Genomic DNA, 12,500 nt, shown 5'->3' with positions numbered 1-12,500 from the left:
CGTACGACGAAAACGCGGAAAATGCACAATGTAGCGTACGACGAGAATATTTACACGCTTTTCGGATCTATCAAAAATGTCGTATGCCCTTTTCTGCACGAGAAATCCGAGACGGGCGGAGAATAGAGTGTACGCGCACGCGCCTCGTGTTCCGCCCTCTCCACGCCCAAATCCAACCATATATGGTCAAAACTATGACGGCACAACGGGGATACCCCGGAAGGAACCGACATAATATAGCGTCGAGCATTAGGACAGACAAAGACGTTTATGGAAAAACGCGGAATGAAGAGAAACTTTTCGGAGACGGAGGTGCATGTGCTTGTTGGTGAGGTCCACGCGAGGAAGACAATCCTCTTCGGAAGGTATTAATAGCCTACCTTTGTCTGTTTGCTCCTACAGCTTAGTAGCCTACTTTAGCTACGTATTGTGCATCTAGGATTGGGCATACACGGACATAGCCTACTGTAACATGTGGCTGTGAGGAAAGAGAACATTCTGTGGTAGGCTATGATTAAATTAGGACCAAACACAGGGAACAATAACGCAGATGACCACTTCATAATGTTAGAACACATTAAACATTTTCCCCTCTGGGAAATTAAGACTCATCTAAATCACCCGGTAAATCACAGCATTTAATTGACTGCCAACAGAAAAACATATCAAATGAATATGGCTGCACAATGAAATGTTTAATGCATAATCAAGTTCACAGACAAACTCAAGGAACATGATTGAAATTGTTTCTCCAGACTCTGACGTGGGGTGGGACTCAGAGGAGGGGGAGTCTGCAGTGGTCCTGGACCTGACGGTCGTGCCCCCGCGAGTTGTACCCTCCACCTCCAGCGCGCCGGCCTCCACCTTCTTATCAGCTTTGAATATATATCTTGGCAAACATAACACGGGATGATGTACAAGGAGGGGACAGATACCTAGTGAAAGTACTATTGGTTGCTAGTAAAAAGACAATAACGAGGGCTTGGTATAAGGTGGAACGCCCAACCAAGGAGCAGTGGCTGGGTGTTGTGGAGGAGATGTATGTTAGGGAGAGGTTCACGCATGCATTGAGGATGCAGGAAGGAAAGTTTGAAGGGAGATGGGAAAAATGGATGGATTATAGAAGGAAGTGTGATGATACCACTAATATTAAAATTGTCATATTTGAGTAAGAAAAAAAAGCTGCATGGATGGATGTACCCATAAGCTGTTATTGTAGGTTTTTATGTTTTATTGTATTGTCGTTGTATGGATGGAAAATGCTAATAAAGATTCAAAGTAAATAAGACAAAGAATATGGATCTTGGTTATGGACACACCAACAAGCCAGCCGTCACGCGCAGCGCCTGCCTCCAGTCTAGTCCCTACCCTGCTGAGCGCCGGATTCATTTAGGCTCGCATTACGCACAGGAGGACTGTCATTTATATGCTTACCAAAGAGCAAACAGGTCCACATGATCACATATTAATGACAATCTAATTGGTCAATTATTGCCGTTTGATGGAGTGCCTGCATTAAGTGTGTGACATATAGCGCGGAAGGGTTTGGGACAGCGCATAGGTACAGTTTGGGGAACAAATCCATATCGAACCATGAATGAGCCGGTTAGAGGACACGTCTAATCTTGCATTGCGATATATGTTTGTTCTGAATTGGCCTAGTAGCCTACATGATTGTGCGTTCATGAACTGTCGCTCTTATTCTCTCCGTCAAACATAGTAATTCACCGACGCACCACCTGCGTCGCCAGTTCCCCCTGTGTTCAAGAAGGGCGTAGAACACCGTGTAAATCGGTACGCCAACTGGAGAGGTGTCCTACAAAAGCGCGGAGAAAGGCGACTAAATTTTCGCCCTTACGGCTTGATAAATCGCAATGTGGGGGGGGCAAATGGCGTACGCCTGAACTCGCGAAAAAGACCGTGTAAAAGAAGGCGTACCTCAATGATAAATGAGGCCTATGTGAATCTGCACACTACAGAGGAGAACTCAGAATCCGCGATTTATAAACCAACATGGGACAAGAGCAAGGGTCCACAGTGATGGATCTGTCCCACTACCACTGACTATGACCATGCTGTCTCTGAGCTACAGTATGACACACGCTATAGTGAGCGTTCCAGTCTTTGTCTGTGGTACTAGTTCCTCTATGTGTTATTAATATGCTTTGTTCTGTGGAGAACTCCAGTGCTGTATGTCTAAATGTGTTTTACATTAGCACTTTGAAGGGCTGATAGTACAGTATGACAGTCAAGCTGCAGATCTGCTTTGCTGTGTGTGTGTGTGTGTGTGTGTGTGTGTGTGTGTGTGTGTGTGTGTGTGCGCGTGCGCGGGCCTGCACTTCTGATATGTATGCTTGTATTGTTCAAGTATCATTCCAGACACTGTGACACTACGCCTCCTTAAACAGGAACAACTCTATATTCTCCCTCTATTGCTAATCAAACGCTAATGCCATAACGCCTGATGAAAGTACTCTTGTCTGCGTGGTCTTGTTTCACGGAGCATTCTAGTTCCTAGCAGACTGAAATAGCAAGCCCACAGATGGAGAGTATGAATGTTTAATCTGGGCTACGGTAGCTCACTGCAAACAAGTCACAACTCCAAGGTGTATAATACCTGAATAATTAATGCAGTCTATTTCAATGATTTATTCACCTACTGTTGTAAGGTGTTACAGGGCTTACTGCTGACATATTTTACCCTTTCAAAAGCTTTTGGGTTTACTGTACATGCACTGTAAACCCCCCAAAAAAACTTTGAGTTAACTTTTAGAATTTGTCTACAGTTGTCCTTTCTTTCCAGTGTTTCTAGATCACAGCAGTGACGGCTGTGGCTGTCTTATTTTATCACCTAATGCAATAAACACCAATCCAGACATGTCTGAACATGTTCTACCGTTGAAGAAAAGACAAAGAAAATAAGAACACATGCATGCAGGCACGCACACACACACACACACACACACACTCTCTCTCTCTCTCTCTCTCTCTCTCTCTCTCTCTCTCTCTCTCTCTCTCTCTCTCTCTCTCTCGCTCTCTCTCTCTAACACAAACACACTCACTCTCTTTATATCTCTCTCACACCCTATCTCTCTCTCTCTCACACACACACACTCTCTCTCTCCCTCCCTCTCTCCACACACACATACACTCTCTCTTTATCTCTCTCACACACATACTGTACACACACACTCTCTTTCTCTCTCTCTCGCTCTCTCACACACACACACACTCTCTCTTTATCTCTCTCACACACATACTGTACACACACATTCTCTTTCTCTCTCTCTCGCTCTCTCACACACACACACTCTCTCTCTTTCTCTCACACACACACTCTCTCTCTCTCTCTCTCTCACACACACACACACACACATACACACATACAGTACACACACACTTACTTTACCAGTTATATGACAGCGTATAGTATATTTATGAGGCCAGCATAATGCATCACTTATCCATGTGTAAAATATTAAAGAATCTCTCTATGAAAACAGACTGGTGATAAACGACAAAAAATGAACTGATTGCACATTTGTCTATCTGCTTAAAGTTATTGGAAAAAATAAAACTAGATGATTTTATAGAATACATCTTAATTTATCCACACAGCAGTAGCCGATTTTTCTCCAGCAAAAGAGAGCGAAAAATTAGATGAAATCTTAAGGACATACAAGGTGAGCAGAATCAACATGACATGGACCCGTAAACAGGTGTGAGTAACTGCTGTTTCTAAAGGAGAATCTCTCTGATACGAATGACAGCTACGCAGGTTCATCGTGATAGAAGCTATACTCCATATATGTTCATAGACAGGACATTTATACAGTACACATCTGACATAATCATGTCTGAAACAGCTATGAAATGACTTGACTTGTATAGTCTGGGACCAACACAATGATCTTTGAGCATATTTTGTGGTCTGCCAGTGATCTGGAGTATCTCCGCACGGGAAGCATGTTTGTGTCTCCAGACGTCCAGTCAGCCCCACGGAGCTGCAACAGTGACACCTAGTGTGTCTGCGTTCGTCCCCAACAGTGACACCTAGCGTGTCTGCTTTCGTCCCGGGCTCATTTCCATGTTCCTTAGTCCTAGGTTGTAAAGACACTGCCAAGATGCTTGTTCTAACCCCGGCACCAACACACCAAGCTCTACAAATCATCATCCTGACACACACACACGCATGCACACACACGCACACATGCATTCACACATTACCAAACCCCAAAATGCTACATCTAACCCGAGCCTGCCTCCTCTCCTCTTTGCCCCATGTTCTTCACAGTGACATTTCCACACAGCCCTATGGAGGGGTACAGGTGTGTGTGTGTGTGTGTGTGTGTGTGTGTGTGTGTGTGTGTGTGTGTGTGTGTGTGTGTGTGTGTGTGTGTGTGAATCACATGCTCTATCAGCAGGTTTTACTCGTTCCACCAGAGATCAGAGCATCTAAACAAAGATCCACAGAGTGACGGAGGAGGAAGTGGCAACTGTAACATGCACACACACGCGTACACGCACGCACACGCACGCACACACACACACTAACACATACACACACACACACTCAAGCACGCACGCACGCACGCATGTACACATTCAATCATCAAGATTCAGCTGAATGGAATTGTATGCGGTTGTGTGTGTGTGTGTGTGTGTGTGTGTGTGTGTGTGTGTGTGTGTATCTTCAAAGGATACAGTACTTACTCTACAATGGTTCATTGATTCTGTGATATTTTATACGCAATAACCATTGCCTCTCTCACTCTCTCTCTTTCACTCTCTCTCTCTCTCTTTCACACACACACACACACACACACACACACACACACACACACACACACACACACACACACACACACACACACACACACACACACACACACACACACAGACACACATCTCTAGGCCTGAGTCCTACTGTTAGTCTCAGTCAGTCTTAGTCCTGGTGGAGGTCTGGTTCCTCTCAGCCGGTCTGATTTACAGAACGCAGTATTTTGTAGCTGATGTGTCCCCCAGCGGGAGGCTGGCCAGAGGAGGCCTGGCAGTAAATCTCCATCACCCGTACCCCTCCGTACACACACACACACACACACACACACACACACACACACGCACACACACACACACACACGCACACACACACACACACACGCACGTACATCTTCATACAGTACGTCCGTACACACACACACACACACATGTACATCTTCATACGTCCATACACACACACACACACACACACACACACACACACACACACACACACACACACACACACATAAGCCTGTTAAAATGCCAGGGTTTAGCATGTGTGCCAGCTCATATTGTTTTCTAGTCAGTTCAAACATTAACTAGCTTACTATTTCCAGGTAATCACTTAATTTTGGGTAAATAACTGAATAGATCACAGATTCCACTCTGATGGCACAATTCAAACATCACGACCATTTATACATCATCAAAGCGTCATCACTCATCACACAGTATCTTCCCTAGCCGGCGATCACAGCACCATCCATGTCAGCTCCAGACGGTGTGCAGGGTCAGGGGTCAGGGTCAGGGTCAGGGTCAGGGTGACAGGCAGCCAGTGTCAGGTGGGAGCAATGTCAACAACGCCGCCCTCGCCGTCTTTCACATTCCCCCGGGCCACTCCCCCCCCCACCACAACAACCCCTCCATTGTCAGCCATGATTGATGACACACAGGAATGCCGTTCACGTCCGCCCCTGTGCTTTGGGGTTACCGTGACGACCAGGTGAAAACAGAATGTGGCGTATCGGGCCTCCAGACCTTGAACGGGGGGGGGGGGGGGGGGGGGGGGGGCTGGGCTGCAAGCAAAGAGAGGTTTTTGGAAAAGTTACGCAAGCTGCTGTCATTGTTATCTTTAGCAGATAAGCGGGAATCACCTGGTGCATAATGTTTACTGTTCACAGGGAGGATCGATCCCGGCTGACTGTGGGACTTCTGTCTTCCGCAAAGGTGAAGTCATGTTAGCTGGAGCACTTCCCCTACTGATGGGAACCTGTCGTCTGGGTCCCCTGGGAACTGAGAGCAAGGCTCTGAATGATGTAGATATGGTCTGCAGTTTATACATACGGTGCACGGTCATGGAGTTTAATCTTGTTGATAGTAGATGAGCCAGGATCAGTATTACTCTCCCTCTCCCTTTCCCTCCCTCTCTCCCTCTCCCTCTCCCTCTCCCTTTCCTCTCCCTCCCTCTCTCTCTCTCTCTCTCTCTCTCTCCCCCTCCCTCTCCCTCTCCATCTCTCTCTCTCTCTCTCTCTCTCCCTCCCTCCCTCTCTCTCTCTCTCTCTCTCTCTCTCTCTCTTTCTCTCTCTCTCTCTCTCTCTCTCTCCCTCTCTCTCTCTCTTCATTTATCCTTCGATAGATCAAAGCCTTTATTTAGACAGGGGAGAATATACAGTACTGAGACCAGGTCTGTTTTACAGATGTGCCCTGCCTACAAACAACATATGCAGTAATTCATTGGCAGAGTACAGAAAAATACAAGAACAGTGACAGAACTTACAATCAACCATTACATTACAATCATTTAGCTGACACTTTTATCCAAAGGTAGGAAATGTACTACTACAGTGCTAGAACTCACAAGTGCATCTCCTTTCTAAAACAAGTGACTAAGACATAATCTAAGGCAAAGTGCAAGAATAGAAAACTAAAAATACAATAGGTGCAATAATTTAATACTGTAACTACATTCTTTCACCACTCTCTAACTGAGGGGTTTCTAGATGTTTCTCTCTCTAACTGAGGGGTTTCTAGATGTTTATCTCTCTAACTGAGGGGTTTCTAGATGTTTCTCTCTCTAACTGAGGAGTTTCTAGATGTTTATCTCTAACTGAGGGGTTTCTAGATGTTTCTCTCTCTAACTGAGGGGTTTCTAGATGTTTCTCTCTTTAACTGAGGGGTTTCTAGATGTTTATCTCTAACTGAGGGGTTTCTATATGTTTCTCTCTCTAACTGAGGGGTTTCTAGATGTTTCTCTCTTTAACTGAGGGGTTTCTAGATGTTTATCTCTAACTGAGGGGTTTCTAGATGTGTATCTCTCTAACTGAGGGGTTTCTAGATGTTTCTCTCTTTAACTGAGGGGTTTCTAGATGTGTATCTCTCTAACTGAGGGGTTTCTAGATGTTTATCTCTAACTGAGGGGTTTCTAGATGTTTATCTCTAACTGAGGGGTTTCTAGATGTGTATCTCTAACTGAGGGGTTTCTAGATGTGTATCTCTAACTGAGGGGTTTCTAGATGTGTATCTCTCTAACTGAGGGGTTTCTAGATGTTTATCTCTAACTGAGGGGTTTCTAGATGTTTATCTCTCTAACTGAGGGGTTTCTAGATGTTTATCTCTAACTAAGGGGTTTCTAGATGTTTATCTCTCTAATTGAGGGGTTTCTAGATGTTTATCTCTAACTGAGGGGTTTCTAGATGTTTATCTCTCTAACTGAGGGGTTTCTAGATGTTTATCTCTAACTGAGGGGTTTCTAGATGTTTATCTCTCTAACTGAGGGGTTTCTAGATGTTTATCTCTAACTGAGGGGTTTCTAGATGTTTATCTTTAACTGAGGGGTTTCTAGATGTTTATCTCTCTAACTGAGGGGTTTCTAGATGTTTATCTGTCTAACTGAGGGGTTGCTAGATGTTTCTTGAGAGTTTTTCAAGTCTGCTCTGTTTCAGGGAGAGAGTCATGGCTGGTTGAAGTGACATCATCACCGCCACAGTCTAACCAGGACAAAAGACTCAGACCTGAGGAAGTGACATCATCGCCATCATAGTCTAACCAGGACAAAAGACTTGAGAACTGACCTGAGAACCTGAGAGAAATTCTCTTTCCACACACACATGAACACACTCAACTGCCACAGATAAATCACTCGCACACGCTCACACACACACAGACACGCACGTGCAAACTCACACACATACACGCACGCACGCGCGCACACACACAAACATGCACACACACACACACACACACACACACACACACACACACACACACACACTCTCTCATTTAATGGATATGGCCACTTGGTAAAGTGCACCATTAAGACAGACGAACACAACAAAGCTCTGATGCAATATTCATGGCTGCTCATTCTGGGCTAATGCTGTTTCCCGAGATTGCGAGGCACGGTTGAAACCATTCCTTTGTGCTAGTGGTGTGTTTATAGCATGCGGCTTTAGAGGGATGTGGTGTCTTTGGTGCACTGTTTGCCAATTATAAACCTGCCATTGACATTGAACAGCACAGTACCTGACAACCGGAGGCTAGCTATTCACTTGGGAAAACGTCAGGCCTCAGGACAGTTCAAAGTTTGAAGTATGAGCATGACACCATTTGGAGTAAACAGCCACCATTGTTTATCCATATTCTCATCTACCCTATGAATTCTGCCGGGAGTCAGATCTGAGTGCTAATGAAGCACTACGCCATCTTAGTTCAGGGTCTCAGCAGCTCTGTCATGCGATCACAGATTAATGCATGAAAATGCAGGAGGTCTGGACCTCCATCTACTGTACCTTTCTTCCATGCATGAATTATTCACACCTAGCATGGCTACTCCATTATGCACACTGCCCACCACTTAGGACCCCCCCACACACACCGCCCCAATGTAAATGTACACACACACACACACACACTCACATTTATAAAGCGACACACAATATCAAAGGTGGCGTCTACATTGCTGACTGTCGTTGGGTTTTAACCACTGTTGCGTCGGATCAACGTCTCTCCCACGCGGTTCCATGCATGGCCATAGATCAACGCTGTCGTCACGTAACGACTCATCATTTAAGAACACCCCTGTCATTATCTCACAACTCATCGTTTAAACACCAGCCCTTATCTACTTTCAGTTTACCACACACCACAAACTATACAGAGTGACATTCGCCCCCCAAAAAGGAAGCACGCACCCTTGAGCAAACAGGTGCGGGTTGTGACAGGAACACAAGGCCTCAGATCGATTTTGTTTTTATTTTATTTTATCTAACTTTGATCAGCCAGTCAGACACCTTTCTCCTAACGGTTCCAAGTAGGACTCCAGCTATGCTAGTACAGTTCTGCAGTAGCTCCGCCTCCATATTACACCCACTCGGTGTGTTTCGACAGCTGGAGCGTCCTGGGTGACTCCCACTGCCCCCCCCGCGGTGCTCAGGGAGATAGACCCTTTTATCAGCTACAGCTAAGCAGCGAATCAGCAGGTGTATGACCGCCCCCACCCCCCCCCCCCCCTCCCTCTTACAGTGTGAGCCTTCCTGAACCCCAACTCTCTGGGTTCTCCCCCAGGAATGACAGCCTTCCTGAACCCCAACTCTCTGGGTTCTCCCCCAGGAATGACAGCCTTCCTGAACCCCAACTCTCTGGGTTCTCCCCCAGGAATGACAGCCTTCCTGAACCCCAACTCTCTGGGTTCTCCCCCAGGAATGACAGCCTTCCTGAACCCCAACTCTCTGGGTTCTCCCCCAGGAATGACAGCCTTCCTGAAGCCCAACTCTCTGGGTTCTCCCCCAGGAATGACAGCCTTTGTGAGCGCTGTGCGGTGCTATGCCGTGCTGTGTGTTGCGGCGCGCGGAGCGAGGAATGTTCCGGCTTCTCAGTTTCTATTAAATTATAATTCTAATATTGAAATGTTCATTTTCATTTGGAAATCGAATGGGCTGAGCTCACTGTTCCAATTAGTGAAATGAATGTAAACCCCGAGACCTAATCCATTCCTGGACATTATTTGGCACATGGGTGAAAGAGAGGTGTCGGGTGGAAGGGAGAGCGGAGCCAGGCTTCACGCTCAGTATCTCCCAATGAAAGATGCATGCAATCAGCGACCCTGTAGCTCCTCACACACTCTCCAGCCAGCCTCATCCATCACAGGGAAACTGGATCTGAGGGGGCCTCCATGCCGGCCATTTCCACCCACACACTGGGACATCAAGCAGCTAGCCCTGACAGGCTAACACAGCAGCAACACGATACACAATAAGCCTAAAACAGGTCTTGGAGAGGTGCCATCAGTTTTGGGGTTTGGTTTCATACCCAAAAACATTACCTCAGCTGGGATGAGGCGATGACTGAAACATCAGTGCCTGCATCGGAAACGAGACGTGACGTAACATTTAAGAATGAAAACCGAAAGATTGCTATTGGTGAGCCGTGTAGGTTTCAGCTTGAGATCTGTCCTCTTTAATGTGGTCTGTGTTTTGAAACGAGAGCCAGGCTATTGATGTCGCGTTCCCTTTCATTCTCTTCAAGCAATCCCGTCTTGTTTTCAAGGATACAAAATCAGTGAGACTAGTGCAATAACTTGCGCAGGTTAAATATCAAATGGTTTGATTCAAAGTCACTGTCTTTTTGTGTTGTTAAGAAGGTAAATTGTGTTGATGAATGCAGTGTAGGATGCTGTCTCTTTACAAAACATAGGTCTCCAAAGCCGATTGTCAGACCTATTTACAGGTATATGTGATATGGAATGACTGCTAGCTAAAGATAGCTTTGTGACGTCCACAACAGCGAACAGCCAGATTAAGGAGGAGTGTGATTTGAGGTCTTGTGGTGTGAGCAATACATCAAACCAGGAGATCTGTACAAACTCACATCAAACCAGCAGCTCTCTGTACCAATGCACACACACACACACACACACACACGCACACACACACAGACACAGACACACACACACACGCACACAGACACACACTTTAGCTCCTTTCCTTTTACACACACATTCACACCCCAACCTCTACACACACACACACACACACACACACGCACACACACACACACACACACACATACACACGCACACACACACACACACACTTTAGCTCCTTCCCTTTTACACACACATTCACACCCCAACCTCTACACACACACACACACACACACACACACATACAGGTATCTGAAGTACAGTATACCAGTCTTTGTCGTTTTTCACGAATTGGAAAATAATTCCAGCATATCTTTCCAGTCAACCAGCTTCCGAGTTCCCCATAATCAGAGTTCCAGATACACAATGTAGTCCAATCATCAGAGTTCCTGAAACACAATCTAGTTTAATTAGAGTTCCTGAAATATAATCCGATCTAATTAATCAACATCCCCTTTGTGGTTCAGAGTTGGTAGGATTCTGTTTTATCTTTTCATGTGAATTTCTCAATTGTAGACAGCTTTATGTGCGAGTAATAATGATGTGATGAATGTGCATCATCTAGGGCTAATATTTACTTTTGTAAGGTACTCACCAATAAAAAGATAAATGTACTGCTCAGTGAAAGCGCTATCAAAGCTATCACAAAATTCCACCCTGCCTCTCCTCCCTCTATCTCTATCAATGTGCATCCACACGTCCCTGTCACCACTGAGTCTGTTCACACGTCCCTGTCACCACTGAGTCTGTCCACACGTCCCTGTCACCACTGAGTCTGTCCACACGTCCCTGGCACCACTGAGTCTGTTCACATGTCCCTGGCACCACTGAGTCTGTCCACACGTCCCTGTCACCACTGAGTCTGTTCACATGTCCCTGTCACCGCTGAGTCTGTTCACATGTACCTAGCACCACTGAGTCTATTCACATAGCATAACTGAGTCTATTCACATAGCATAACTGAGTCTATTCACATAGCATAAATGAGTCTATTCACATAGCATAACTGAGTCTATTCACATGTACCTAGCACCACCGAGTCTGTTCACATAGCATAACTGAGTCTATCCACATAGCACCGCTGAGTCTATTCACATACTATAGCATCACTGAGTCTATCCACATACTATAGCATCACTGAGTCTATCCACATAGCATCACTGAGTCTATCCACATAGCACCACTGAGTCTATCCACATACTATAGCATCACTGAGTCTATTCACATGTACCTAGCACCACTGAGTCTAAGTCACACCATCCCGACTGTGAGTTTCCTCATCCTCCATCTCCATCAGAATAAAGTATGTCTCTGGTATTTGAAGTGGCTAACCCTTATATGAGCCATGACACCAGACTTTAGTCTTCAGCAACAAGCTGCTTTATCTAATGCCCCTGCCTGACCCCCCTTTAAATAGGATGTCTGAATGTGTTATGGGGGCTATTGTTTCCTATAAACATCTAGCACCGGGGCAATAACAATCGCATCAGGCCAAATGAAGTTATCTGAGAATGGGATTGAACTGGGGATGACCCTGCTGTCTGCTTGGCTCACAGAGCCGCCATTAATAATGCCTCATCTAATCAAACTGAGGGGGTAGGATGGATGGATGGACCACTGTGTGTGTGTGTGTGTGTGTGTGTGTGTGTGTGTGTGTGTGTGTGTGTGTGTATGTGTGTGTGTGTGTGTGTGTGTGTGTGTGTGTGTGTGTGTGTGTGTGTGTGTTGATAGCCCAGGCCGATGGCAGGGTTCTGTGCAGGGGACCGGATCAGGTCGTGAACTGGGCTGGGCTGGTCAGGGTTGGTTTACGGACCCTAGA

The sequence above is a fragment of the Borostomias antarcticus genome, assembly GCF_949987555.1.
Source record: "Borostomias antarcticus genome assembly, chromosome: 25".
In the NCBI taxonomy this organism is placed as follows: domain Eukaryota; kingdom Metazoa; phylum Chordata; class Actinopteri; order Stomiiformes; family Stomiidae; genus Borostomias; species Borostomias antarcticus.
Note: the sequence above shows the minus strand (reverse complement) of the source record.